This window comes from Leiobunum rupestre, chromosome 11, assembly GCF_980474605.1.
Source record: "Leiobunum rupestre chromosome 11, qqLeiRupe1.1.hap1, whole genome shotgun sequence".
Taxonomy (NCBI): Eukaryota; Metazoa; Arthropoda; class Arachnida; order Opiliones; family Sclerosomatidae; genus Leiobunum; species Leiobunum rupestre.
In genome coordinates this window covers 15,328,307-15,354,034 of record NC_143394.1, presented here as the reverse complement: position 1 = coordinate 15,354,034, position 25,728 = coordinate 15,328,307, and the positions used below count along the sequence as shown (strand labels likewise).

At 41.7% G+C, this 25,728-nt stretch overlaps 27 non-coding genes across 27 annotated transcripts; all 27 read left to right on the top strand.

The window, feature by feature from the left end:
* The first annotated feature begins 113 nt into the window (after positions 1–113).
* TRNAY-GUA (transfer RNA tyrosine (anticodon GUA)) lies at positions 114–204 on the top strand. Its single transcript is given in 2 exon segments — positions 114–150; positions 169–204. It is a non-coding gene; the product is annotated as a tRNA-Tyr (tRNA).
* A 1,249-nt stretch (positions 205–1,453) lies between these two features.
* On the top strand, positions 1,454–1,544 carry TRNAY-GUA (transfer RNA tyrosine (anticodon GUA)). Its single transcript is given in 2 exon segments — positions 1,454–1,490; positions 1,509–1,544. It is a non-coding gene; the product is annotated as a tRNA-Tyr (tRNA).
* Positions 1,545–2,441: 897 nt separating this feature from the next.
* On the top strand, positions 2,442–2,532 carry TRNAY-GUA (transfer RNA tyrosine (anticodon GUA)). Its single transcript is given in 2 exon segments — positions 2,442–2,478; positions 2,497–2,532. It is a non-coding gene; the product is annotated as a tRNA-Tyr (tRNA).
* A 617-nt stretch (positions 2,533–3,149) lies between these two features.
* Positions 3,150–3,240, top strand: TRNAY-GUA (transfer RNA tyrosine (anticodon GUA)). Its single transcript is given in 2 exon segments — positions 3,150–3,186; positions 3,205–3,240. It is a non-coding gene; the product is annotated as a tRNA-Tyr (tRNA).
* A 60-nt stretch (positions 3,241–3,300) lies between these two features.
* TRNAY-GUA (transfer RNA tyrosine (anticodon GUA)) lies at positions 3,301–3,391 on the top strand. The gene is given in 2 exon segments: positions 3,301–3,337; positions 3,356–3,391. It is a non-coding gene; the product is annotated as a tRNA-Tyr (tRNA).
* Positions 3,392–5,018: 1,627 nt separating this feature from the next.
* On the top strand, positions 5,019–5,109 carry TRNAY-GUA (transfer RNA tyrosine (anticodon GUA)). Its single transcript is given in 2 exon segments — positions 5,019–5,055; positions 5,074–5,109. It is a non-coding gene; the product is annotated as a tRNA-Tyr (tRNA).
* A 212-nt stretch (positions 5,110–5,321) lies between these two features.
* On the top strand, positions 5,322–5,412 carry TRNAS-GGA (transfer RNA serine (anticodon GGA)). The gene is given in 2 exon segments: positions 5,322–5,358; positions 5,377–5,412. It is a non-coding gene; the product is annotated as a tRNA-Ser (tRNA).
* Positions 5,413–6,483: 1,071 nt separating this feature from the next.
* Positions 6,484–6,574, top strand: TRNAY-GUA (transfer RNA tyrosine (anticodon GUA)). The gene is given in 2 exon segments: positions 6,484–6,520; positions 6,539–6,574. It is a non-coding gene; the product is annotated as a tRNA-Tyr (tRNA).
* Positions 6,575–7,469: 895 nt separating this feature from the next.
* TRNAY-GUA (transfer RNA tyrosine (anticodon GUA)) lies at positions 7,470–7,560 on the top strand. The gene is given in 2 exon segments: positions 7,470–7,506; positions 7,525–7,560. It is a non-coding gene; the product is annotated as a tRNA-Tyr (tRNA).
* A 617-nt stretch (positions 7,561–8,177) lies between these two features.
* On the top strand, positions 8,178–8,268 carry TRNAY-GUA (transfer RNA tyrosine (anticodon GUA)). Its single transcript is given in 2 exon segments — positions 8,178–8,214; positions 8,233–8,268. It is a non-coding gene; the product is annotated as a tRNA-Tyr (tRNA).
* A 1,825-nt stretch (positions 8,269–10,093) lies between these two features.
* TRNAY-GUA (transfer RNA tyrosine (anticodon GUA)) lies at positions 10,094–10,184 on the top strand. The gene is given in 2 exon segments: positions 10,094–10,130; positions 10,149–10,184. It is a non-coding gene; the product is annotated as a tRNA-Tyr (tRNA).
* Positions 10,185–11,079: 895 nt separating this feature from the next.
* On the top strand, positions 11,080–11,170 carry TRNAY-GUA (transfer RNA tyrosine (anticodon GUA)). The gene is given in 2 exon segments: positions 11,080–11,116; positions 11,135–11,170. It is a non-coding gene; the product is annotated as a tRNA-Tyr (tRNA).
* Positions 11,171–11,787: 617 nt separating this feature from the next.
* TRNAY-GUA (transfer RNA tyrosine (anticodon GUA)) lies at positions 11,788–11,878 on the top strand. The gene is given in 2 exon segments: positions 11,788–11,824; positions 11,843–11,878. It is a non-coding gene; the product is annotated as a tRNA-Tyr (tRNA).
* Positions 11,879–13,656: 1,778 nt separating this feature from the next.
* Positions 13,657–13,747, top strand: TRNAY-GUA (transfer RNA tyrosine (anticodon GUA)). Its single transcript is given in 2 exon segments — positions 13,657–13,693; positions 13,712–13,747. It is a non-coding gene; the product is annotated as a tRNA-Tyr (tRNA).
* A 212-nt stretch (positions 13,748–13,959) lies between these two features.
* TRNAS-GGA (transfer RNA serine (anticodon GGA)) lies at positions 13,960–14,050 on the top strand. The gene is given in 2 exon segments: positions 13,960–13,996; positions 14,015–14,050. It is a non-coding gene; the product is annotated as a tRNA-Ser (tRNA).
* A 945-nt stretch (positions 14,051–14,995) lies between these two features.
* TRNAY-GUA (transfer RNA tyrosine (anticodon GUA)) lies at positions 14,996–15,086 on the top strand. The gene is given in 2 exon segments: positions 14,996–15,032; positions 15,051–15,086. It is a non-coding gene; the product is annotated as a tRNA-Tyr (tRNA).
* A 60-nt stretch (positions 15,087–15,146) lies between these two features.
* On the top strand, positions 15,147–15,237 carry TRNAS-GGA (transfer RNA serine (anticodon GGA)). Its single transcript is given in 2 exon segments — positions 15,147–15,183; positions 15,202–15,237. It is a non-coding gene; the product is annotated as a tRNA-Ser (tRNA).
* Positions 15,238–15,981: 744 nt separating this feature from the next.
* Positions 15,982–16,072, top strand: TRNAY-GUA (transfer RNA tyrosine (anticodon GUA)). Its single transcript is given in 2 exon segments — positions 15,982–16,018; positions 16,037–16,072. It is a non-coding gene; the product is annotated as a tRNA-Tyr (tRNA).
* A 1,502-nt stretch (positions 16,073–17,574) lies between these two features.
* On the top strand, positions 17,575–17,665 carry TRNAS-GGA (transfer RNA serine (anticodon GGA)). The gene is given in 2 exon segments: positions 17,575–17,611; positions 17,630–17,665. It is a non-coding gene; the product is annotated as a tRNA-Ser (tRNA).
* Positions 17,666–18,610: 945 nt separating this feature from the next.
* TRNAY-GUA (transfer RNA tyrosine (anticodon GUA)) lies at positions 18,611–18,701 on the top strand. Its single transcript is given in 2 exon segments — positions 18,611–18,647; positions 18,666–18,701. It is a non-coding gene; the product is annotated as a tRNA-Tyr (tRNA).
* Positions 18,702–19,598: 897 nt separating this feature from the next.
* TRNAY-GUA (transfer RNA tyrosine (anticodon GUA)) lies at positions 19,599–19,689 on the top strand. Its single transcript is given in 2 exon segments — positions 19,599–19,635; positions 19,654–19,689. It is a non-coding gene; the product is annotated as a tRNA-Tyr (tRNA).
* Positions 19,690–20,027: 338 nt separating this feature from the next.
* Positions 20,028–20,118, top strand: TRNAY-GUA (transfer RNA tyrosine (anticodon GUA)). Its single transcript is given in 2 exon segments — positions 20,028–20,064; positions 20,083–20,118. It is a non-coding gene; the product is annotated as a tRNA-Tyr (tRNA).
* A 1,371-nt stretch (positions 20,119–21,489) lies between these two features.
* TRNAS-GGA (transfer RNA serine (anticodon GGA)) lies at positions 21,490–21,580 on the top strand. The gene is given in 2 exon segments: positions 21,490–21,526; positions 21,545–21,580. It is a non-coding gene; the product is annotated as a tRNA-Ser (tRNA).
* Positions 21,581–22,324: 744 nt separating this feature from the next.
* On the top strand, positions 22,325–22,415 carry TRNAY-GUA (transfer RNA tyrosine (anticodon GUA)). Its single transcript is given in 2 exon segments — positions 22,325–22,361; positions 22,380–22,415. It is a non-coding gene; the product is annotated as a tRNA-Tyr (tRNA).
* A 1,627-nt stretch (positions 22,416–24,042) lies between these two features.
* On the top strand, positions 24,043–24,133 carry TRNAY-GUA (transfer RNA tyrosine (anticodon GUA)). Its single transcript is given in 2 exon segments — positions 24,043–24,079; positions 24,098–24,133. It is a non-coding gene; the product is annotated as a tRNA-Tyr (tRNA).
* Positions 24,134–24,345: 212 nt separating this feature from the next.
* On the top strand, positions 24,346–24,436 carry TRNAS-GGA (transfer RNA serine (anticodon GGA)). The gene is given in 2 exon segments: positions 24,346–24,382; positions 24,401–24,436. It is a non-coding gene; the product is annotated as a tRNA-Ser (tRNA).
* A 945-nt stretch (positions 24,437–25,381) lies between these two features.
* On the top strand, positions 25,382–25,472 carry TRNAY-GUA (transfer RNA tyrosine (anticodon GUA)). Its single transcript is given in 2 exon segments — positions 25,382–25,418; positions 25,437–25,472. It is a non-coding gene; the product is annotated as a tRNA-Tyr (tRNA).
* The last annotated feature ends 256 nt before the right edge of the window (positions 25,473–25,728 follow it).

Below are 25,728 nucleotides of genomic sequence, written 5' to 3'. Positions count from 1 at the left end.
CAGTTGGTAGAGCGGTTGACTGTAGAGGGCGAGTGACAGAGTTATCCAGAAGTCGGTGGTTCAAATCTGGCTCGACGGACATTTTTATTACAACATAATTTCACGCTCCTCATCCGTCGATAGCTCAGTTGGTAGAGCGGTGGACTGTAGAGGGCGATTAACAAAGTTATCCATAGGTCGCTGGTTCAAATCCGGCTCGACGGACATTTTTCATCGTTTATAATATTAATTAATTGAATTACAACATAATTTCTCGTTTCTCACCCTTCGATAGCTCAGTTGGTAGAGCGGTGGACTGTAGAGGGCGATTGACGAAGTTATCCATAGGTCGCTGGTTCAAAACCGGCTCAACGGACATTTTTTTCATCGTTTATAATATTAAATAATTGAATTTAAATATAATTTCACGCTCCTCATCCGTCGATTGCTCAGTTGGTAGAGCGGTGGACTGTAGAGGGCGATTGACAAAGTTATCCATAGGTTGCTGGTTCAAATCTGGCTCGACGGACATTTTTCATCGTTTATAATATTAATTAATTGAATTACAACATAATTTCTCGTTTATCACCCTTCGATAGCTCAGTTGGTAGAGCGGTGGACTGTAGAGGGCGATTGACAAAGTTATCCATAGGTCGCTGGTTCAAATCCGGCTCGACGGACATTTTTTTCATCGTTTATAATATTAAATAATTGAATTTAAATATAATTTCACGCTCCTCATCCGTCGATAGCTCAGTTGGTAGAGCGGTGGACTGTAGAGGGCGATTAACAAAATATCCATAGTTTGCTGGTTCAAATCCGGCTCGACGGAAATTTTCATCGTTTATAATATTGATTATTTGAATTAAAAAATCATTTCGCGGTTTTTATCGGTCGATAGCTCAGTTGGTAGAGCGGTGGACTGTAGAGGGCGAGTGACAAAGTTATCCATAGGTCGCTGGTTCAAATCCGGCTCGACGGACATTTTTCATCGTTTATAATATTAATTAATTGAATTACAACATAATTTCTCGTTTCTCATCCGTCGATAGCTCAGTTGGTAGAGCGGTGGACTGTAGAGGGCGATTAACAAAGTTATCCATAGGTCGCTGGTTCAAATCCGGCGCGACGGACATTTTTTGCATCGTTTATAATATTAAATAATTGAATTTAAATATAATTTAAAGCTCCTCATCCGTCGTTAGCTCAGTTGGTAGAGCGGTGGACTGTAGAGGGCGAGTGACAGAGTTATCCATAGGCCGGTGGTTCAAATCCGGCTCGACGGACATTATTTTCATCGTTTATAATATTAAATAATTGAATTTAAATATAATTTCACTCTCCTCAACCGTCGATAGCTCAGTTGGTAGAGCGGTGGACTGTAGAGGGCGAGTGGCAGAGTTATCCAGAAGTCGGTGGTTCAAATCGGGCTCGACGGACATTTTTCATTACAACATAATTTAACGCTCCTCATCCGTCGATAGCTCAGTTGGTAGAGCGGTGGACTGTAGAGGGCGATTAACAAAGTTATCCATAGGTCGCTGGTTCAAACCCGGCTCGACGGACATTTTTCATCGTTTATAATATTAATTAATTGAATTACAACATAATTTCACGCTCCTCATCCGTCGATAGCTCGGTTGGTAAAGCGGTGGACTGTAGAGGGCGATTAACAAAGTTATCCATAGGTCGCTGGTTCAAATCCGGCTCGACGGACATTATTTTCATCGTTTATAATATTAAATAATTGAATTTAAATATAATTTCACTTTCCTCAACAGTCGATAGCTCAGTTGCTAGAGCGGTTGACTGTAGAGGGCGAGTGGCAGAGTTATCCAGAAGTCGGTGGTTCAAATCTGGCTCGACGGACATTTTTCATTACAACATAATTTCACGCTCCTCATCAGTCGATAGCTCAGTGGGTAGAGCGGTCGACTGTAGAGGGCGATTGACAAAGTTATCCATAGGTCGCTAGTTCAAAACCGGCTCGACGGACGTTTTTTTCATTGTTTATAATATTAAATAATTCAATTTAAATATAATTTCACGCTCCTCATCCGTCGATAGCTCAGTTGGTAGAGCGGTGGACTGTAGAGGGCGAGTGACAGAGTTATCCAGAAGTCGGTGGTTCAAATCTGGCTCGACGGACATTTTTCATTACAACATAATTTCACGCTCCTCATCAGTCGATAGCTCAGTGGGTAGAGCGGTCGACTGTAGAGGGCGATTGACAAAGTTATCCATAGGTCGCTAGTTCAAAACCGGCTCGACGGACATTTTTTTCATTGTTTATAATATTAAATAATTCAATTTAAATATAATTTCACGCTCCTCATCCGTCGATAGCTCAGTTGGTAGAGCGGTGGACTGTAGAGGGCGAGTGACAGAGTTATCCAGAAGTCGGTGGTTCAAATCGGGCTCGACGGACATTTTTCATTACAACATAATTTAACGCTCCTCATCCGTCGATAGCTCAGTTGGTAGAGCGGTGGACTGTAGAGGGCGATTAACAAAGTTATCCATAGGTCGCTGGTTCAAACCCGGCTCGACGGACATTTTTCATCGTTTATAATATTAATTAATTGAATTACAACATAATTTCACGCTCCTCATCCGTCGATAGCTCGGTTGGTAAAGCGGTGGACTGTAGAGGGCGATTAACAAAGTTATCCATAGGTCGCTGGTTCAAATCCGGCTCGACGGACATTATTTTCATCGTTTATAATATTAAAGAATTGAATTTAAATATAATTTCACTTTCCTCAACAGTCGATAGCTCAGTTGCTAGAGCGGTTGACTGTAGAGGGCGAGTGGCAGAGTTATCCAGAAGTCGGTGGTTCAAATCTGGCTCGACGGACATTTTTCATTACAACATAATTTCACGCTCCTCATCAGTCGATAGCTCAGTGGGTAGAGCGGTCGACTGTAGAGGGCGATTGACAAAGTTATCCATAGGTCGCTAGTTCAAAACCGGCTCGACGGACATTTTTTTCATTGTTTATAATATTAAATAATTCAATTTAAATATAATTTCACGCTCCTCATCCGTCGATAGCTCAGTTGGTAGAGCGGTGGACTGTAGAGGGCGAGTGACAGAGTTATCCAGAAGTCGGTGGTTCAAATCTGGCTCGACGGACATTTTTATTACAACATCATTTCACGCTCCTCATCCGTCGATAGCTCAGTTGGTAGAGCGGTGGACTGTAGAGGGCGATTAACAAAGTTATCCATAGGTCGCTGGTTCAAATCCGGCTCGACGGACATTTTTCATCGTTTATAATATTAATTAATTGAATTACAACATAATTTCTCGTTTCTCATCCGTCGATAGCTCAGTTGGTAGAGCGGTGGACTGTAGAGGGCGATTAACAAAGTTATCCATAGGTCGCTGGTTCAAATCCGGCTCGACGGACATTTTTCATCGTTTATAATATTAATTAATTGAATTACAACATAATTTCTCGTTTCTCACCCTTCGATAGCTCAGTTGGTAGAGCGGTGGACTGTAGAGGGCGATTGACAAAGTTATCCATAGGTCGCTGGTTCAAATCCGGCTCGACGGACATTTTTTGCATCGTTTATAGTATTAAATAATTTAATTTAAATATAATTTAACGCTCCTCATCCGTCGTTAGCTCAGTTGGTAGAGCGGTGGACTGTAGAGGGCGAGTGACTGAGTTATCCAGAAGTCGGTGGTTCAAATCTGGCTCGTCGGACATTTTTCATTACATCATAATTTCACGCTCCTCCTCCATCAATATCTCAGTTGGCAGAGCGGTGGACTGTAGAGGGCGATTAACAAAATATCCATAGTTTGCTGGTTCAAATCCGGCTCGACGGAAATATTCATCGTTTATAATATTGATTATTTGAATTAAAAAATCATTTCGCGGTTTTTATCGGTCGATAGCTCAGTTGGTAGAGCGGTGGACTGTAGAGGGCGAGTGACAAAGTTATCCATAGGTCGCTGGTTCAAATCCGTCTCGACGGACATTTTTCATCGTTTATAATATTAATTAATTGAATTACAACATAATTTCTCGTTTCTCACCCTTCGATAGCTCAGTTGGTAGAGCGGTGGACTGTAGAGGGCGATTAACAAAGTTATCCATAGGTCGCTGGTTCAAATCCGGCTCGACGGACATTTTTTTCATCGTTTATAATATTAAATAATTGAATTTAAATATAATTTCACGCTCCTCATCGACGATTGCTCAGTTGGTAGAGCGGTGGACTGTAGAGGGCAATTAACAAAGTTATCCATAGGTCGCTGGTTCAAACCCGGCTCGACGGACATTTTTTTCATCGTTTATAATATTAAATAATTGAATTTAAATATAATTTCACGCCCCTCATCCGTCGATTGCTCAGTTGGTAGAGCGGTGGACTGTAGAGGGCGATTGACAAAGTTATCCGTAGGTCGCTGGTTCAAATCTGGCTCGACGGACATTTTTCATTGCAACATAATTTCACGCTCCTCATCCGTCGATAGCTCAGTTGGTAGAGCGGTGGACTGTAGAGGGCGATTAACAAAGTTATCCATAGGTCGCTGGTTCAAATCCAGCGCGACGGACATTATTTTCATCGTTTATAATATTAAATAATTGAATTTAAATATAATTTGACTCTCCTCAACCGTCGATAGCTCAGTTGGTAGAGCGGTGTACTGTAGAGGGCGAGTGGCAGAGTTATCCAAAAGTCGGTGGTTCAAATCGGGCTCGACGGACATTTTTCATAACAACATAATTTAACGCTCCTCATCCGTCGATAAATCAGTGGGTAGAGCGGTCGACTGTAGAGGGAGATTGACAAAGTTATCCATAGGTCGCTGGTTCAAAACCGGCTCGACGGACATTTTTTTCATTGTTTATAATATTAATTAATTCAATTTAAATATAATTTCACGCTCCTCCTCCGTCGATAGCTCAGTTGGTAGAGCGGTGGACTGTAGAGGGCGAGTGACAGAGTTATCCAGAAGTCGGTGGTTCAAATCTGGCTCGACGGACATTTTTATTACAACATAATTTCACGCTCCTCATCCGTCGATAGCTCAGTTGGTAGAGCGGTGGACTGTAGAGGGCGATTAACAAAGTTATCCATAGGTCGCTGGTTCAAATCCGGCTCGACGGACATTTTTCATCGTTTATAATATTAATTAATTGAATTACAACATAATTTCTCGTTTCTCACCCTTCGATAGCTCAGTTGGTAGAGCGGTGGACTGTAGAAGGCGATTGACAATGTTATCCATAAGTCGCTGGTTAAAAACCGGCTCGAAGGACATTTTTTCATCGTTTATAATATTAAATAATTGAATTTAAATATAATTTCACGCTCCTCATCCGTCGATTGCTCAGTTGGTAGAGCGGTGGACTGGAGAGGGCGATTGACAAAGTTATCCATAGGTCGCTGGTTCAAATCTGGCTCGACGGACATTTTTGATAACAACATAATTTCACGCTCCTCATCCGTCGATAGCTCAGTTGGTAGAGCGGTGGACTGTAGAGGGCGATTAACAAAGTTATCCATAGGTCGCTGGTTCATAACCGGCTCGACGGACATTATTTTCATCGTTTATAATATTAAATAATTGAATTTAAATATAATTTCACTTTCCTCAACAGTCGATAGCTCAGTTGGTAGAGCGGTTGACTGTAGAGGGCGAGTGGCAGAGTTATCCAGAAGTCGGTGGTTCAAATCTGGCTCGACGGACATTTTTCATTACCACATAATTTCACGCTCCTCATCCGTCGATAGCTCAGTGGGTACAGCGGTCGACTGTAGAGGGCGATTGACAAAGTTATCCATAGGTCGCTGGTTCAAATCCGGCTCGACGGACATTTTTTTCATCGTTTATAATATTAAATAATTGAATTTAAATATAATTTCACGCTCCTCATCCGTCGATAGCTCAGTTGGTAGAGCGGTGGACTGTAGAGGGCGATTAACAAAATATCCATAGTTTGCTGGTTCAAATCCGGCTCGACGGAAATTTTCATCGTTTATAATATTGATTATTTGAATTAAAAAATCATTTCGCGGTTTTTATCGGTCGATAGCTCAGTTGGTAGAGCGGTGGACTGTAGAGGGCGAGTGACAAAGTTATCCATAGGTCGCTGGTTCAAATCCGGCTCGACGGACATTTTTCATCGTTTATAATATTAATTAATTGAATTACAACATAATTTCTCGTTTCTCATCCGTCGATAGCTCAGTTGGTAGAGCGGTGGACTGTAGAGGGCGATTAACAAAGTTATCCATAGGTCGCTGGTTCAAATCCGGCGCGACGGACATTTTTTGCATCGTTTATAATATTAAATAATTGAATTTAAATATAATTTAAAGCTCCTCATCCGTCGTTAGCTCAGTTGGTAGAGCGGTGGACTGTAGAGGGCGAGTGACAGAGTTATCCATAGGCCGGTGGTTCAAATCCGGCTCGACGGACATTTTTCATCGTTTATAATATTAATTAATTGAATTACAACATAATTTAACGCTCCTCATCCGTCGATAGCTCAGTTGGTAGAGCGGTGGACTGTAGAGGGCGATTAACAAAGTTATCCATAGGTCGCTGGTTCAAACCCGGCTCGACGGACATTTTTCATCGTTTATAATATTAATTAATTGAATTACAACATAATTTCACGCTCCTCATCCGTCGATAGCTCGGTTGGTAAAGCGGTGGACTGTAGAGGGCGATTGACAAAGTTATCCATAGGTCGCTGGTTCAAATCCGGCTCGACGGACATTATTTTCATCGTTTATAATATTAAATAATTGAATTTAAATATAATTTCACTTTCCTCAACAGTCGATAGCTCAGTTGCTAGAGCGGTTGACTGTAGAGGGCGAGTGGCAGAGTTATCCAGAAGTCGGTGGTTCAAATCTGGCTCGACGGACATTTTTCATTACAACATAATTTCACGCTCCTCATCAGTCGATAGCTCAGTGGGTAGAGCGGTCGACTGTAGAGGGCGATTGACAAAGTTATCCATAGGTCGCTAGTTCAAAACCGGCTCGACGGACATTTTTTTCATTGTTTATAATATTAAATAATTCAATTTAAATATAATTTCACGCTCCTCATCCGTCGATAGCTCAGTTGGTAGAGCGGTGGACTGTAGAGGGCGAGTGACAGTTATCCAGAAGTCGGTGGTTCTAATCTGGCTCGACGGACATTTTTCATTACAACATAATTTCACGCTCCTCATCAGTCGATAGCTCAGTGGGTAGAGCGGTCGACTGTAGAGGGCGATTGACAAAGTTATCCATAGGTCGCTAGTTCAAAACCGGCTCGACGGACATTTTTTTCATTGTTTATAATATTAAATAATTCAATTTAAATATAATTTCACGCTCCTCATCCGTCGATAGCTCAGTTGGTAGAGCGGTGGACTGTAGAGGGCGAGTGACAGAGTTATCCAGAAGTCGGTGGTTCAAATCGGGCTCGACGGACATTTTTCATTACAACATAATTTAACGCTCCTCATCCGTCGATAGCTCAGTTGGTAGAGCGGTGGACTGTAGAGGGCGATTAACAAAGTTATCCATAGGTCGCTGGTTCAAACCCGGCTCGACGGACATTTTTCATCGTTTATAATATTAATTAATTGAATTACAACATAATTTCACGCTCCTCATCCGTCGATAGCTCGGTTGGTAAAGCGGTGGACTGTAGAGGGCGATTAACAAAGTTATCCATAGGTCGCTGGTTCAAATCCGGCTCGACGGACATTATTTTCATCGTTTATAATATTAAATAATTGAATTTAAATATAATTTCACTTTCCTCAACAGTCGATAGCTCAGTTGCTAGAGCGGTTGACTGTAGAGGGCGAGTGGCAGAGTTATCCAGAAGTCGGTGGTTCAAATCTGGCTCGACGGACATTTTTCATTACAACATAATTTCACGCTCCTCATCAGTCGATAGCTCAGTGGGTAGAGCGGTCGACTGTAGAGGGCGATTGACAAAGTTATCCATAGGTCGCTAGTTCAAAACCGGCTCGACGGACATTTTTTTCATTGTTTATAATATTAAATAATTCAATTTAAATATAATTTCACGCTCCTCATCCGTCGATAGCTCAGTTGGTAGAGCGGTGGACTGTAGAGGGCGAGTGACAGAGTTATCCAGAAGTCGGTGGTTCAAATCTGGCTCGACGGACATTTTTATTACAACATCATTTCACGCTCCTCATCCGTCGATAGCTCAGTTGGTAGAGCGGTGGACTGTAGAGGGCGATTAACAAAGTTATCCATAGGTCGCTGGTTCAAATCCGGCTCGACGGACATTTTTCATCGTTTATAATATTAATTAATTGAATTACAACATAATTTCTCGTTTCGCCCCCTTCGATAGCTCAGTTGGTAGAGCGGTGGACTGTAGAGGGCGATTAACAAAGTTATCCATAGGTCGCTGGTTCAAATCCGGCTCGACGGACATTTTTCATCGTTTATAATATTAATTAATTGAATTACAACATAATTTCTCGTTTCTCACCCTTCGATAGCTCAGTTGGTAGAGCGGTGGACTGTAGAGGGCGATTGACAAAGTTATCCATAGGTCGCTGGTTCAAATCCGGCTCGACGGACATTTTTTGCATCGTTTATAGTATTAAATAATTTAATTTAAATATAATTTAACGCTCCTCATCCGTCGTTAGCTCAGTTGGTAGAGCGGTGGACTGTAGAGGGCGAGTGACTGAGTTATCCAGAAGTCGGTGGTTCAAATCTGGCTCGTCGGACATTTTTCATTACATCATAATTTCACGCTCCTCATCCATCAATATCTCAGTTGGCAGAGCGGTGGACTGTAGAGGGCGATTAACAAAATATCCATAGTTTGCTGGTTCAAATCCGGCTCGACGGAAATATTCATCGTTTATAATATTGATTATTTGAATTAAAAAATCATTTCGCGGTTTTTATCGGTCGATAGCTCAGTTGGTAGAGCGGTGGACTGTAGAGGGCGAGTGACAAAGTTATCCATAGGTCGCTGGTTCAAATCCGTCTCGACGGACATTTTTCATCGTTTATAATATTAATTAATTGAATTACAACATAATTTCTCGTTTCTCACCCTTCGATAGCTCAGTTGGTAGAGCGGTGGACTGTAGAGGGCGATTAACAAAGTTATCCATAGGTCGCTGGTTCAAATCCGGCTCGACGGACATTTTTTTCATCGTTTATAATATTAAATAATTGAATTTAAATATAATTTCACGCTCCTCATCGACGATTGCTCAGTTGGTAGAGCGGTGGACTGTAGAGGGCAATTAACAAAGTTATCCATAGGTCGCTGGTTCAAACCCGGCTCGACGGACATTTTTTTCATCGTTTATAATATTAAATAATTGAATTTAAATATAATTTCACGCCCCTCATCCGTCGATTGCTCAGTTGGTTGAGCGGTGGACTGTAGAGGGCGATTGACAAAGTTATCCGTAGGTCGCTGGTTCAAATCTGGCTCGACGGACATTTTTCATTGCAACATAATTTCACGCTCCTCATCCGTCGATAGCTCAGTTGGTAGAGCGGTGGACTGTAGAGGGCGATTAACAAAATATCCATAGTTTGCTGGTTCAAATCCGGCTCGACGGAAATTTTCATCGTTTATAATATTGATTATTTGAATTAAAAAATCATTTCGCGGTTTTTATCGGTCGATAGCTCAGTTGGTAGAGCGGTGGACTGTAGAGGGCGAGTGACAAAGTTATCCATAGGTCGCTGGTTCAAATCCGGCTCGACGGACATTTTTCATCGTTTATAATATTAATTAATTGAATTACAACATAATTTCTCGTTTCTCATCCGTCGATAGCTCAGTTGGTAGAGCGGTGGACTGTAGAGGGCGATTAACAAAGTTATCCATAGGTCGCTGGTTCAAATCCGGCGCGACGGACATTTTTTGCATCGTTTATAATATTAAATAATTGAATTTAAATATAATTTAAAGCTCCTCATCCGTCGTTAGCTCAGTTGGTAGAGCGGTGGACTGTAGAGGGCGAGTGACAGAGTTATCCATAGGCCGGTGGTTCAAATCCGGCTCGACGGACATTTTTCATCGTTTATAATATTAATTAATTGAATTACAACATAATTTAACGCTCCTCATCCGTCGATAGCTCAGTTGGTAGAGCGGTGGACTGTAGAGGGCGATTAACAAAGTTATCCATAGGTCGCTGGTTCAAACCCGGCTCGACGGACATTTTTCATCGTTTATAATATTAATTAATTGAATTACAACATAATTTCACGCTCCTCATCCGTCGATAGCTCGGTTGGTAAAGCGGTGGACTGTAGAGGGCGATTAACAAAGTTATCCATAGGTCGCTGGTTCAAATCCGGCTCGACGGACATTATTTTCATCGTTTATAATATTAAATAATTGAATTTAAATATAATTTCACTTTCCTCAACAGTCGATAGCTCAGTTGCTAGAGCGGTTGACTGTAGAGGGCGAGTGGCAGAGTTATCCAGAAGTCGGTGGTTCAAATCTGGCTCGACGGACATTTTTCATTACAACATAATTTCACGCTCCTCATCAGTCGATAGCTCAGTGGGTAGAGCGGTCGACTGTAGAGGGCGATTGACAAAGTTATCCATAGGTCGCTAGTTCAAAACCGGCTCGACGGACATTTTTTTCATTGTTTATAATATTAAATAATTCAATTTAAATATAATTTCACGCTCCTCATCCGTCGATAGCTCAGTTGGTAGAGCGGTGGACTGTAGAGGGCGAGTGACAGTTATCCAGAAGTCGGTGGTTCTAATCTGGCTCGACGGACATTTTTCATTACAACATAATTTCACGCTCCTCATCAGTCGATAGCTCAGTGGGTAGAGCGGTCGACTGTAGAGGGCGATTGACAAAGTTATCCATAGGTCGCTAGTTCAAAACCGGCTCGACGGACATTTTTTTCATTGTTTATAATATTAAATAATTCAATTTAAATATAATTTCACGCTCCTCATCCGTCGATAGCTCAGTTGGTAGAGCGGTGGACTGTAGAGGGCGAGTGACAGAGTTATCCAGAAGTCGGTGGTTCAAATCGGGCTCGACGGACATTTTTCATTACAACATAATTTAACGCTCCTCATCCGTCGATAGCTCAGTTGGTAGAGCGGTGGACTGTAGAGGGCGATTAACAAAGTTATCCATAGGTCGCTGGTTCAAACCCGGCTCGACGGACATTTTTCATCGTTTATAATATTAATTAATTGAATTACAACATAATTTCACGCTCCTCATCCGTCGATAGCTCGGTTGGTAAAGCGGTGGACTGTAGAGGGCGATTAACAAAGTTATCCATAGGTCGCTGGTTCAAATCCGGCTCGACGGACATTATTTTCATCGTTTATAATATTAAATAATTGAATTTAAATATAATTTCACTTTCCTCAACAGTCGATAGCTCAGTTGCTAGAGCGGTTGACTGTAGAGGGCGAGTGGCAGAGTTATCCAGAAGTCGGTGGTTCAAATCTGGCTCGACGGACATTTTTCATTACAACATAATTTCACGCTCCTCATCAGTCGATAGCTCAGTGGGTAGAGCGGTCGACTGTAGAGGGCGATTGACAAAGTTATCCATAGGTCGCTAGTTCAAAACCGGCTCGACGGACATTTTTTTCATTGTTTATAATATTAAATAATTCAATTTAAATATAATTTCACGCTCCTCATCCGTCGATAGCTCAGTTGGTAGAGCGGTGGACTGTAGAGGGCGAGTGACAGAGTTATCCAGAAGTCGGTGGTTCAAATCTGGCTCGACGGACATTTTTATTACAACATCATTTCACGCTCCTCATCCGTCGATAGCTCAGTTGGTAGAGCGGTGGACTGTAGAGGGCGATTAACAAAGTTATCCATAGGTCGCTGGTTCAAATCCGGCTCGACGGACATTTTTCATCGTTTATAATATTAATTAATTGAATTACAACATAATTTCTCGTTTCGCCCCCTTCGATAGCTCAGTTGGTAGAGCGGTGGACTGTAGAGGGCGATTAACAAAGTTATCCATAGGTCGCTGGTTCAAATCCGGCTCGACGGACATTTTTCATCGTTTATAATATTAATTAATTGAATTACAACATAATTTCTCGTTTCTCACCCTTCGATAGCTCAGTTGGTAGAGCGGTGGACTGTAGAGGGCGATTGACAAAGTTATCCATAGGTCGCTGGTTCAAATCCGGCTCGACGGACATTTTTTGCATCGTTTATAGTATTAAATAATTTAATTTAAATATAATTTAACGCTCCTCATCCGTCGTTAGCTCAGTTGGTAGAGCGGTGGACTGTAGAGGGCGAGTGACTGAGTTATCCAGAAGTCGGTGGTTCAAATCTGGCTCGTCGGACATTTTTCATTACATCATAATTTCACGCTCCTCATCCATCAATATCTCAGTTGGCAGAGCGGTGGACTGTAGAGGGCGATTAACAAAATATCCATAGTTTGCTGGTTCAAATCCGGCTCGACGGAAATATTCATCGTTTATAATATTGATTATTTGAATTAAAAAATCATTTCGCGGTTTTTATCGGTCGATAGCTCAGTTGGTAGAGCGGTGGACTGTAGAGGGCGAGTGACAAAGTTATCCATAGGTCGCTGGTTCAAATCCGTCTCGACGGACATTTTTCATCGTTTATAATATTAATTAATTGAATTACAACATAATTTCTCGTTTCTCACCCTTCGATAGCTCAGTTGGTAGAGCGGTGGACTGTAGAGGGCGATTAACAAAGTTATCCATAGGTCGCTGGTTCAAATCCGGCTCGACGGACATTTTTTTCATCGTTTATAATATTAAATAATTGAATTTAAATATAATTTCACGCTCCTCATCGACGATTGCTCAGTTGGTAGAGCGGTGGACTGTAGAGGGCAATTAACAAAGTTATCCATAGGTCGCTGGTTCAAACCCGGCTCGACGGACATTTTTTTCATCGTTTATAATATTAAATAATTGAATTTAAATATAATTTCACGCCCCTCATCCGTCGATTGCTCAGTTGGTTGAGCGGTGGACTGTAGAGGGCGATTGACAAAGTTATCCGTAGGTCGCTGGTTCAAATCTGGCTCGACGGACATTTTTGATTGCAACATAATTTCACGCTCCTCATCCGTCGATAGCTCAGTTGGTAGAGCGGTGGACTGTAGAGGGCGATTAACAAAGTTATCCATAGGTCGCTGGTTCAAATCCAGCGCGACGGACATTATTTTCATCGTTTATAATATTAAATAATTGAATTTAAATATAATTTGACTCTCCTCAACCGTCGATAGCTCAGTTGGTAGAGCGGTGGACTGTAGAGGGCGAGTGGCAGAGTTATCCAAAAGTCGGTGGTTCAAATCGGGCTCGACGGACATTTTTCATAACAACATAATTTAACGCTCCTCTTCCGTCGATAAATCAGTGGGTAGAGCGGTCGACTGTAGAGGGAGATTGACAAAGTTATCCATAGGTCGCTGGTTCAAAACCGGCTCGACGGACATTTTTTTCATTGTTTATAATATTAATTAATTCAATTTAAATATAATTTCACGCTCCTCCTCCGTCGATAGCTCAGTTGGTAGAGCGGTGGACTGTAGAGGGCGAGTGACAGAGTTATCCAGAAGTCGGTGGTTCAAATCTGGCTCGACGGACATTTTTATTACAACATAATTTCACGCTCATCATCCGTCGATAGCTCAGTTGGTAGAGCGGTGGACTGTAGAGGGCGATTAACAAAGTTATCCATAGGTCGCTGGTTCAAATCCGGCTCGACGGACATTTTTCATCGTTTATAATATTAATTAATTGAATTACAACATAATTTCTCGTTTCTCACCCTTCGATAGCTCAGTTGGTAGAGCGGTGGACTGTAGAAGGCGATTGACAATGTTATCCATAAGTCGCTGGTTAAAAACCGGCTCGAAGGACATTTTTTCATCGTTTATAATATTAAATAATTGAATTTAAATATAATTTCACGCTCCTCATCCGTCGATTGCTCAGTTGGTAGAGCGGTGGACTGGAGAGGGCGATTGACAAAGTTATCCATAGGTCGCTGGTTCAAATCTGGCTCGACGGACATTTTTGATAACAACATAATTTCACGCTCCTCATCCGTCGATAGCTCAGTGGGTACAGCGGTCGACTGTAGAGGGCGATTGACAAAGTTATCCATAGGTCGCTGGTTCAAAACCGGCTCGACGGACATTTTTTTCATTGTTTATAATATTAAATAATTCAATTTAAATATAATTTCACGCTCCTCATCCGTCGATAGCTCAGTGGGTAGAGCGGTCGACTGTAGAGGGCGATTGACAAAGTTATCCATAGGTCGCTGGTTCAAATCCGGCTCGACGGACATTTTTTTCATCGTTTATAATATTAAATAATTGAATTTAAATATAATTTCACGCTCCTCATCCGTCGATAGCTCAGTTGGTAGAGCGGTGGACTGTAGAGGGCGATTAACAAAATATCCATAGTTTGCTGGTTCAAATCCGGCTCGACGGAAATTTTCATCGTTTATAATATTGATTATTTGAATTAAAAAATCATTTCGCGGTTTTTATCGGTCGATAGCTCAGTTGGTAGAGCGGTGGACTGTAGAGGGCGAGTGACAAAGTTATCCATAGGTCGCTGGTTCAAATCCGGCTCGACGGACATTTTTCATCGTTTATAATATTAATTAATTGAATTACAACATAATTTCTCGTTTCTCATCCGTCGATAGCTCAGTTGGTAGAGCGGTGGACTGTAGAGGGCGATTAACAAAGTTATCCATAGGTCGCTGGTTCAAATCCGGCGCGACGGACATTTTTTGCATCGTTTATAATATTAAATAATTGAATTTAAATATAATTTAAAGCTCCTCATCCGTCGTTAGCTCAGTTGGTAGAGCGGTGGACTGTAGAGGGCGAGTGACAGAGTTATCCATAGGCCGGTGGTTCAAATCCGGCTCGACGGACATTTTTCATCGTTTATAATATTAATTAATTGAATTACAACATAATTTAACGCTCCTCATCCGTCGATAGCTCAGTTGGTAGAGCGGTGGACTGTAGAGGGCGATTAACAAAGTTATCCATAGGTCGCTGGTTCAAACCCGGCTCGACGGACATTTTTCATCGTTTATAATATTAATTAATTGAATTACAACATAATTTCACGCTCCTCATCCGTCGATAGCTCGGTTGGTAAAGCGGTGGACTGGAGAGGGCGATTAACAAAGTTATCCATAGGTCGCTGGTTCAAATCCGGCTCGACGGACATTATTTTCATCGTTTATAATATTAAATAATTGAATTTAAATATAATTTCACTTTCCTCAACAGTCGATAGCTCAGTTGCTAGAGCGGTTGACTGTAGAGGGCGAGTGGCAGAGTTATCCAGAAGTCGGTGGTTCAAATCTGGCTCGACGGACATTTTTCATTACAACATAATTTCACGCTCCTCATCAGTCGATAGCTCAGTGGGTAGAGCGGTCGACTGTAGAGGGCGATTGACAAAGTTATCCATAGGTCGCTAGTTCAAAACCGGCTCGACGGACATTTTTTTCATTGTTTATAATATTAAATAATTCAATTTAAATATAATTTCACGCTCCTCATCCGTCGATAGCTCAGTTGGTAGAGCGGTGGACTGTAGAGGGCGAGTGACAGTTATCCAGAAGTCGGTGGTTCTAATCTGGCTCGACGGACATTTTTCATTACAACATAATTTCACGCTCCTCATCAGTCGATAGCTCAGTGGGTAGAGCGGTCGACTGTAGAGGGCGATTGACAAAGTTATCCATAGGTCGCTAGTTCAAAACCGGCTCGACGGACATTTTTTTCATTGTTTATAATATTAAATAATTCAATTTAAATATAATTTCACGCTCCTCATCCGTCGATAGCTCAGTTGGTAGAGCGGTGGACTGTAGAGGGCGAGTGACAGAGTTATCCAGAAGTCGGTGGTTCAAATCGGGCTCGACGGACATTTTTCATTACAACATAATTTAACGCTCCTCATCCGTCGATAGCTCAGTTGGTAGAGCGGTGGACTGTAGAGGGCGATTAACAAAGTTATCCATAGGTCGCTGGTTCAAATCCGGCTCGACGGACATTTTTCATCGTTTATAATATTAATTAATTGAATTACAACATAATTTCTCGTTTCTCACCCTTCGATAGCTCAGTTGGTAGAGCGGTGGACTGTAGAGGGCGATTGACAAAGTTATCCATAGGTCGCTGGTTCAAATCCGGCTCGACGGACATTTTTTGCATCGTTTATAGTATTAAATAATTTAATTTAAATATAATTTAACGCTCCTCATCCGTCGTTAGCTCAGTTGGTAGAGCGGTGGACTGTAGAGGGCGAGTGACTGAGTTATCCAGAAGTCGGTGGTTCAAATCTGGCTCGTCGGACATTTTTCATTACATCATAATTTCACGCTCCTCATCCATCAATATCTCAGTTGGCAGAGCGGTGGACTGTAGAGGGCGATTAACAAAATATCCATAGTTTGCTGGTTCAAATCCGGCTCGACGGAAATATTCATCGTTTATAATATTGATTATTTGAATTAAAAAATCATTTCGCGGTTTTTATCGGTCGATAGCTCAGTTGGTAGAGCGGTGGACTGTAGAGGGCGAGTGACAAAGTTATCCATAGGTCGCTGGTTCAAATCCGTCTCGACGGACATTTTTCATCGTTTATAATATTAATTAATTGAATTACAACATAATTTCTCGTTTCTCACCCTTCGATAGCTCAGTTGGTAGAGCGGTGGACTGTAGAGGGCGATTAACAAAGTTATCCATAGGTCGCTGGTTCAAATCCGGCTCGACGGACATTTTTTTCATGGTTTATAATATTAAATAATTGAATTTAAATATAATTTCACGCTCCTCATCGACGATTGCTCAGTTGGTAGAGCGGTGGACTGTAGAGGGCAATTAACAAAGTTATCCATAGGTCGCTGGTTCAAACCCGGCTCGACGGACATTTTTTTCATCGTTTATAATATTAAATAATTGAATTTAAATATAATTTCACGCCCCTCATCCGTCGATTGCTCAGTTGGTTGAGCGGTGGACTGTAGAGGGCGATTGACAAAGTTATCCGTAGGTCGCTGGTTCAAATCTGGCTCGACGGACATTTTTCATTGCAACATAATTTCACGCTCCTCATCCGTCGATAGCTCAGTTGGTAGAGCGGTGGACTGTAGAGGGCGATTAACAAAGTTATCCATAGGTCGCTGGTTCAAATCCAGCGCGACGGACATTATTTTCATCGTTTATAATATTAAATAATTGAATTTAAATATAATTTGACTCTCCTCAACCGTCGATAGCTCAGTTGGTAGAGCGGTGGACTGTAGAGGGCGAGTGGCAGAGTTATCCAAAAGTCGGTGGTTCAAATCGGGCTCGACGGACATTTTTCATAACAACATAATTTAACGCTCCTCTTCCGTCGATAAATCAGTGGGTAGAGCGGTCGACTGTAGAGGGAGATTGACAAAGTTATCCATAGGTCGCTGGTTCAAAACCGGCTCGACGGACATTTTTTTCATTGTTTATAATATTAATTAATTCAATTTAAATATAATTTCACGCTCCTCATCCGTCGATTGCTCAGTTGGTAGAGCGGTGGACTGGAGAGGGCGATTGACAAAGTTATCCATAGGTCGCTGGTTCAAATCTGGCTCGACGGACATTTTTGATAACAACATAATTTCACGCTCCTCATCCGTCGATAGCTCAGTGGGTACAGCGGTCGACTGTAGAGGGCGATTGACAAAGTTATCCATAGGTCGCTGGTTCAAAACCGGCTCGACGGACATTTTTTTCATTGTTTATAATATTAAATAATTCAATTTAAATATAATTTCACGCTCCTCATCCGTCGATAGCTCAGTGGGTAGAGCGGTCGACTGTAGAGGGCGATTGACAAAGTTATCCATAGGTCGCTGGTTCAAATCCGGCTCGACGGACATTTTTTTCATCGTTTATAATATTAAATAATTGAATTTAAATATAATTTCACGCTCCTCATCCGTCGATAGCTCAGTTGGTAGAGCGGTGGACTGTAGAGGGCGATTAACAAAATATCCATAGTTTGCTGGTTCAAATCCGGCTCGACGGAAATTTTCATCGTTTATAATATTGATTATTTGAATTAAAAAATCATTTCGCGGTTTTTATCGGTCGATAGCTCAGTTGGTAGAGCGGTGGACTGTAGAGGGCGAGTGACAAAGTTATCCATAGGTCGCTGGTTCAAATCCGGCTCGACGGACATTTTTCATCGTTTATAATATTAATTAATTGAATTACAACATAATTTCTCGTTTCTCATCCGTCGATAGCTCAGTTGGTAGAGCGGTGGACTGTAGAGGGCGATTAACAAAGTTATCCATAGGTCGCTGGTTCAAATCCGGCGCGACGGACATTTTTTGCATCGTTTATAATATTAAATAATTGAATTTAAATATAATTTAAAGCTCCTCATCCGTCGTTAGCTCAGTTGGTAGAGCGGTGGACTGTAGAGGGCGAGTGACAGAGTTATCCATAGGCCGGTGGTTCAAATCCGGCTCGACGGACATTTTTCATCGTTTATAATATTAATTAATTGAATTACAACATAATTTAACGCTCCTCATCCGTCGATAGCTCAGTTGGTAGAGCGGTGGACTGTAGAGGGCGATTAACAAAGTTATCCATAGGTCGCTGGTTCAAACCCGGCTCGACGGACATTTTTCATCGTTTATAATATTAATTAATTGAATTACAACATAATTTCACGCTCCTCATCCGTCGATAGCTCGGTTGGTAAAGCGGTGGACTGTAGAGGGCGATTAACAAAGTTATCCATAGGTCGCTGGTTCAAATCCGGCTCGACGGACATTATTTTCATCGTTTATAATATTAAATAATTGAATTTAAATATAATTTCACTTTCCTCAACAGTCGATAGCTCAGTTGCTAGAGCGGTTGACTGTAGAGGGCGAGTGGCAGAGTTATCCAGAAGTCGGTGGTTCAAATCTGGCTCGACGGACATTTTTCATTACAACATAATTTCACGCTCCTCATCAGTCGATAGCTCAGTGGGTAGAGCGGTCGACTGTAGAGGGCGATTGACAAAGTTATCCATAGGTCGCTAGTTCAAAACCGGCTCGACGGACATTTTTTTCATTGTTTATAATATTAAATAATTCAATTTAAATATAATTTCACGCTCCTCATCCGTCGATAGCTCAGTTGGTAGAGCGGTGGACTGTAGAGGGCGAGTGACAGAGTTATCCAGAAGTCGGTGGTTCAAATCTGGCTCGACGGACATTTTTCATTACAACATAATTTCACGCTCCTCATCAGTCGATAGCTCAGTGGGTAGAGCGGTCGACTGTAGAGGGCGATTGACAAAGTTATCCATAGGTCGCTAGTTCAAAACCGGCTCGACGGACATTTTTTTCATTGTTTATAATATTAAATAATTCAATTTAAATATAATTTCACGCTCCTCATCCGTCGATAGCTCAGTTGGTAGAGCGGTGGACTGTAGAGGGCGAGTGACAGAGTTATCCAGAAGTCGGTGGTTCAAATCGGGCTCGACGGACATTTTTCATTACAACATAATTTAACGCTCCTCATCCGTCGATAGCTCAGTTGGTAGAGCGGTGGACTGTAGAGGGCGATTAACAAAGTTATCCATAGGTCGCTGGTTCAAACCCGGCTCGACGGACATTTTTCATCGTTTATAATATTAATTAATTGAATTACAACATAATTTCACGCTCCTCATCCGTCGATAGCTCAGTGGGTAGAGCGGTCGACTGTAGAGGGCGATTGACAAAGTTATCCATAGGTCGCTAGTTCAAAACCGGCTCGACGGACATTTTTTTCATTGTTTATAATATTAAATAATTCAATTTAAATATAATTTCACGCTCCTCATCCGTCGATAGCTCAGTTGGTAGAGCGGTGGACTGTAGAGGGCGAGTGACAGAGTTATCCAGAAGTCGGTGGTTCAAATCTGGCTCGACGGACATTTTTATTACAACATCATTTCACGCTCCTCATCCGTCGATAGCTCAGTTGGTAGAGCGGTGGACTGTAGAGGGCGATTGACAAAGTTATCCATAGGTCGCTGGTTCAAATCCGGCTCGACGGACATTTTTCATCGTTTATAATATTAATTAATTGAATTACAACATAATTTCTCGTTTCTCACCCTTCGATAGCTCAGTTGGTAGAGCGGTGGACTGTAGAGGGCGATTGACAAAGTTATCCATAGGTCGCTGGTTCAAATCCGGCTCGACGGACATTTTTTGCTTCGTTTATAGTATTAAATAATTTAATTTAAATATAATTTAACGCTCCTCATCCGTCGTTAGCTCAGTTGGTAGAGCGGTGGACTATAGAGGGCGAGTGACTGAGTTATCCAGAAGTCGGTGGTTCAAATCTGGCTCGTCGGACATTTTTCATTACATCATAATTTCACGCTCCTCATCCATCAATATCTCAGTTGGCAGAGCGGTGGACTGTAGAGGGCGATTAACAAAATATCCATAGTTTGCTGGTTCAAATCCGGCTCGACGGAAATATTCATCGTTTATAATATTGATTATTTGAATTAAAAAATCATTTCGCGGTTTTTATCGGTCGATAGCTCAGTTGGTAGAGCGGTGGACTGTAGAGGGCGAGTGACAAAGTTATCCATAGGTCGCTGGTTCAAATCCGGCTCGACGGACATTTTTCATCGTTTATAATATTAATTAATTGAATTACAACATAATTTCTCGTTTCTCACCCTTCGATAGCTCAGTTGGTAGAGCGGTGGACTGTAGAGGGCGATTGACAAAGTTATCCATAGGTCGCTGGTTCAAATCCGGCTCGACGGACATTTTTTGCATCGTTTATAGTATTAAATAATTTAATTTAAATATAAATTAACGCTCCTCATCCGTCGTTAGCTCAGTTGGTAGAGCGGTGGACTGTAGAGGGCGATTAACAAAGTTATCCATAGGTCGCTGGTTCAAATTCGGCTCGACGGACATTATTTTCATTGTTTATAATATTAAATAATTCAATTTAAATATAATTTCACGCTCCTCATCCGTCGATAGCTCGGTTGGTAGAGCGGTGGACTGTAGAGGGCGAGTGACAGAGTTATCCAGAAGTCGGTGGTTCAAAACTGGCTCGACGGACATTTTTAATACAACATAATTTCACGCTCCTCATCCGTCGATAGCTCAGTTGCAGAGCGGTGGACTGTAGAGGGCGATTAACAAAGTTATCCATAGGTCGCTGGTTCAAATCCGGCTCGACGGACATTTTTCATCGTTTATAATATTAATTAATTGAATTACAACATAATTTCTCGTTTCTCACCCTTCGATAGCTCAGTTGGTAGAGCGGTGGACTGTAGAGGGCGATTGACAAAGTTATCCATAGGTCGCTGGTTCAAACCCGGCTCGACGGACATTTTTCATCGTTTATAATATTAATTAATTGAATTACAACATAATTTCACGCTCCTCATCCGTCGATAGCTCGGTTGGTAAAGCGGTGGACTGGAGAGGGCGATTAACAAAGTTATCCATAGGTCGCTGGTTCAAATCCGGCTCGACGGACATTATTTTCATCGTTTATAATATTAAATAATTGAATTTAAATATAATTTCACTTTCCTCAACAGTCGATAGCTCAGTTGCTAGAGCGGTTGACTGTAGAGGGCGAGTGGCAGAGTTATCCAGAAGTCGGTGGTTCAAATCTGGCTCGACGGACATTTTTCATTACAACATAATTTCACGCTCCTCATCAGTCGATAGCTCAGTGGGTAGAGCGGTCGACTGTAGAGGGCGATTGACAAAGTTATCCATAGGTCGCTAGTTCAAAACCGGCTCGACGGACATTTTTTTCATTGTTTATAATATTAAATAATTCAATTTAAATATAATTTCACGCTCCTCATCCGTCGATAGCTCAGTTGGTAGAGCGGTGGACTGTAGAGGGCGAGTGACAGTTATCCAGAAGTCGGTGGTTCTAATCTGGCTCGACGGACATTTTTCATTACAACATAATTTCACGCTCCTCATCAGTCGATAGCTCAGTGGGTAGAGCGGTCGACTGTAGAGGGCGATTGACAAAGTTATCCATAGGTCGCTAGTTCAAAACCGGCTCGACGGACATTTTTTTCATTGTTTATAATATTAAATAATTCAATTTAAATATAATTTCACGCTCCTCATCCGTCGATAGCTCAGTTGGTAGAGCGGTGGACTGTAGAGGGCGAGTGACAGAGTTATCCAGAAGTCGGTGGTTCAAATCGGGCTCGACGGACATTTTTCATTACAACATAATTTAACGCTCCTCATCCGTCGATAGCTCAGTTGGTAGAGCGGTGGACTGTAGAGGGCGATTAACAAAGTTATCCATAGGTCGCTGGTTCAAATCCGGCTCGACGGACATTTTTCATCGTTTATAATATTAATTAATTGAATTACAACATAATTTCTCGTTTCTCACCCTTCGATAGCTCAGTTGGTAGAGCGGTGGACTGTAGAGGGCGATTGACAAAGTTATCCATAGGTCGCTGGTTCAAATCCGGCTCGACGGACATTTTTTGCATCGTTTATAGTATTAAATAATTTAATTTAAATATAATTTAACGCTCCTCATCCGTCGTTAGCTCAGTTGGTAGAGCGGTGGACTGTAGAGGGCGAGTGACTGAGTTATCCAGAAGTCGGTGGTTCAAATCTGGCTCGTCGGACATTTTTCATTACATCATAATTTCACGCTCCTCATCCATCAATATCTCAGTTGGCAGAGCGGTGGACTGTAGAGGGCGATTAACAAAATATCCATAGTTTGCTGGTTCAAATCCGGCTCGACGGAAATATTCATCGTTTATAATATTGATTATTTGAATTAAAAAATCATTTCGCGGTTTTTATCGGTCGATAGCTCAGTTGGTAGAGCGGTGGACTGTAGAGGGCGAGTGACAAAGTTATCCATAGGTCGCTGGTTCAAATCCGTCTCGACGGACATTTTTCATCGTTTATAATATTAATTAATTGAATTACAACATAATTTCTCGTTTCTCACCCTTCGATAGCTCAGTTGGTAGAGCGGTGGACTGTAGAGGGCGATTAACAAAGTTATCCATAGGTCGCTGGTTCAAATCCGGCTCGACGGACATTTTTTTCATGGTTTATAATATTAAATAATTGAATTTAAATATAATTTCACGCTCCTCATCGACGATTGCTCAGTTGGTAGAGCGGTGGACTGTAGAGGGCAATTAACAAAGTTATCCATAGGTCGCTGGTTCAAACCCGGCTCGACGGACATTTTTTTCATCGTTTATAATATTAAATAATTGAATTTAAATATAATTTCACGCCCCTCATCCGTCGATTGCTCAGTTGGTTGAGCGGTGGACTGTAGAGGGCGATTGACAAAGTTATCCGTAGGTCGCTGGTTCAAATCTGGCTCGACGGACATTTTTCATTGCAACATAATTTCACGCTCCTCATCCGTCGATAGCTCAGTTGGTAGAGCGGTGGACTGTAGAGGGCGATTAACAAAGTTATCCATAGGTCGCTGGTTCAAATCCAGCGCGACGGACATTATTTTCATCGTTTATAATATTAAATAATTGAATTTAAATATAATTTGACTCTCCTCAACCGTCGATAGCTCAGTTGGTAGAGCGGTGGACTGTAGAGGGCGAGTGGCAGAGTTATCCAAAAGTCGGTGGTTCAAATCGGGCTCGACGGACATTTTTCATAACAACATAATTTAACGCTCCTCTTCCGTCGATAAATCAGTGGGTAGAGCGGTCGACTGTAGAGGGAGATTGACAAAGTTATCCATAGGTCGCTGGTTCAAAACCGGCTCGACGGACATTTTTTTCATTGTTTATAATATTAATTAATTCAATTTAAATATAATTTCACGCTCCTCCTCCGTCGATAGCTCAGTTGGTAGAGCGGTGGACTGTAGAGGGCGAGTGACAGAGTTATCCAGAAGTCGGTGGTTCAAATCTGGCTCGACGGACATTTTTATTACAACATAATTTCACGCTCCTCATCCGTCGATAGCTCAGTTGGTAGAGCGGTGGACTGTAGAGGGCGATTAACAAAGTTATCCATAGGTCGCTGGTTCAAATCCGGCTCGACGGACATTTTTCATCGTTTATAATATTAATTAATTGAATTACAACATAATTTCTCGTTTCTCACCCTTCGATAGCTCAGTTGGTAGAGCGGTGGACTGTAGAAGGCGATTGACAATGTTATCCATAAGTCGCTGGTTAAAAACCGGCTCGAAGGACATTTTTTCATCGTTTATAATATTAAATAATTGAATTTAAATATAATTTCACGCTCCTCATCCGTCGATTGCTCAGTTGGTAGAGCGGTGGACTGGAGAGGGCGATTGACAAAGTTATCCATAGGTCGCTGGTTCAAATCTGGCTCGACGGACATTTTTGATAACAACATAATTTCACGCTCCTCATCCGTCGATAGCTCAGTGGGTACAGCGGTCGACTGTAGAGGGCGATTGACAAAGTTATCCATAGGTCGCTGGTTCAAAACCGGCTCGACGGACATTTTTTTCATTGTTTATAATATTAAATAATTCAATTTAAATATAATTTCACGCTCCTCATCCGTCGATAGCTCAGTGGGTAGAGCGGTCGACTGTAGAGGGCGATTGACAAAGTTATCCATAGGTCGCTGGTTCAAATCCGGCTCGACGGACATTTTTTTCATCGTTTATAATATTAAATAATTGAATTTAAATATAATTTCACGCTCCTCATCCGTCGATAGCTCAGTTGGTAGAGCGGTGGACTGTAGAGGGCGATTAACAAAATATCCATAGTTTGCTGGTTCAAATCCGGCTCGACGGAAATTTTCATCGTTTATAATATTGATTATTTGAATTAAAAAATCATTTCGCGGTTTTTATCGGTCGATAGCTCAGTTGGTAGAGCGGTGGACTGTAGAGGGCGAGTGACAAAGTTATCCATAGGTCGCTGGTTCAAATCCGGCTCGACGGACATTTTTCATCGTTTATAATATTAATTAATTGAATTACAACATAATTTCTCGTTTCTCATCCGTCGATAGCTCAGTTGGTAGAGCGGTGGACTGTAGAGGGCGATTAACAAAGTTATCCATAGGTCGCTGGTTCAAATCCGGCGCGACGGACATTTTTTGCATCGTTTATAATATTAAATAATTGAATTTAAATATAATTTAAAGCTCCTCATCCGTCGTTAGCTCAGTTGGTAGAGCGGTGGACTGTAGAGGGCGAGTGACAGAGTTATCCATAGGCCGGTGGTTCAAATCCGGCTCGACGGACATTTTTCATCGTTTATAATATTAATTAATTGAATTACAACATAATTTAACGCTCCTCATCCGTCGATAGCTCAGTTGGTAGAGCGGTGGACTGTAGAGGGCGATTAACAAAGTTATCCATAGGTCGCTGGTTCAAACCCGGCTCGACGGACATTTTTCATCGTTTATAATATTAATTAATTGAATTACAACATAATTTCACGCTCCTCATCCGTCGATAGCTCGGTTGGTAAAGCGGTGGACTGTAGAGGGCGATTAACAAAGTTATCCATAGGTCGCTGGTTCAAATCCGGCTCGACGGACATTATTTTCATCGTTTATAATATTAAATAATTGAATTTAAATATAATTTCACTTTCCTCAACAGTCGATAGCTCAGTTGCTAGAGCGGTTGACTGTAGAGGGCG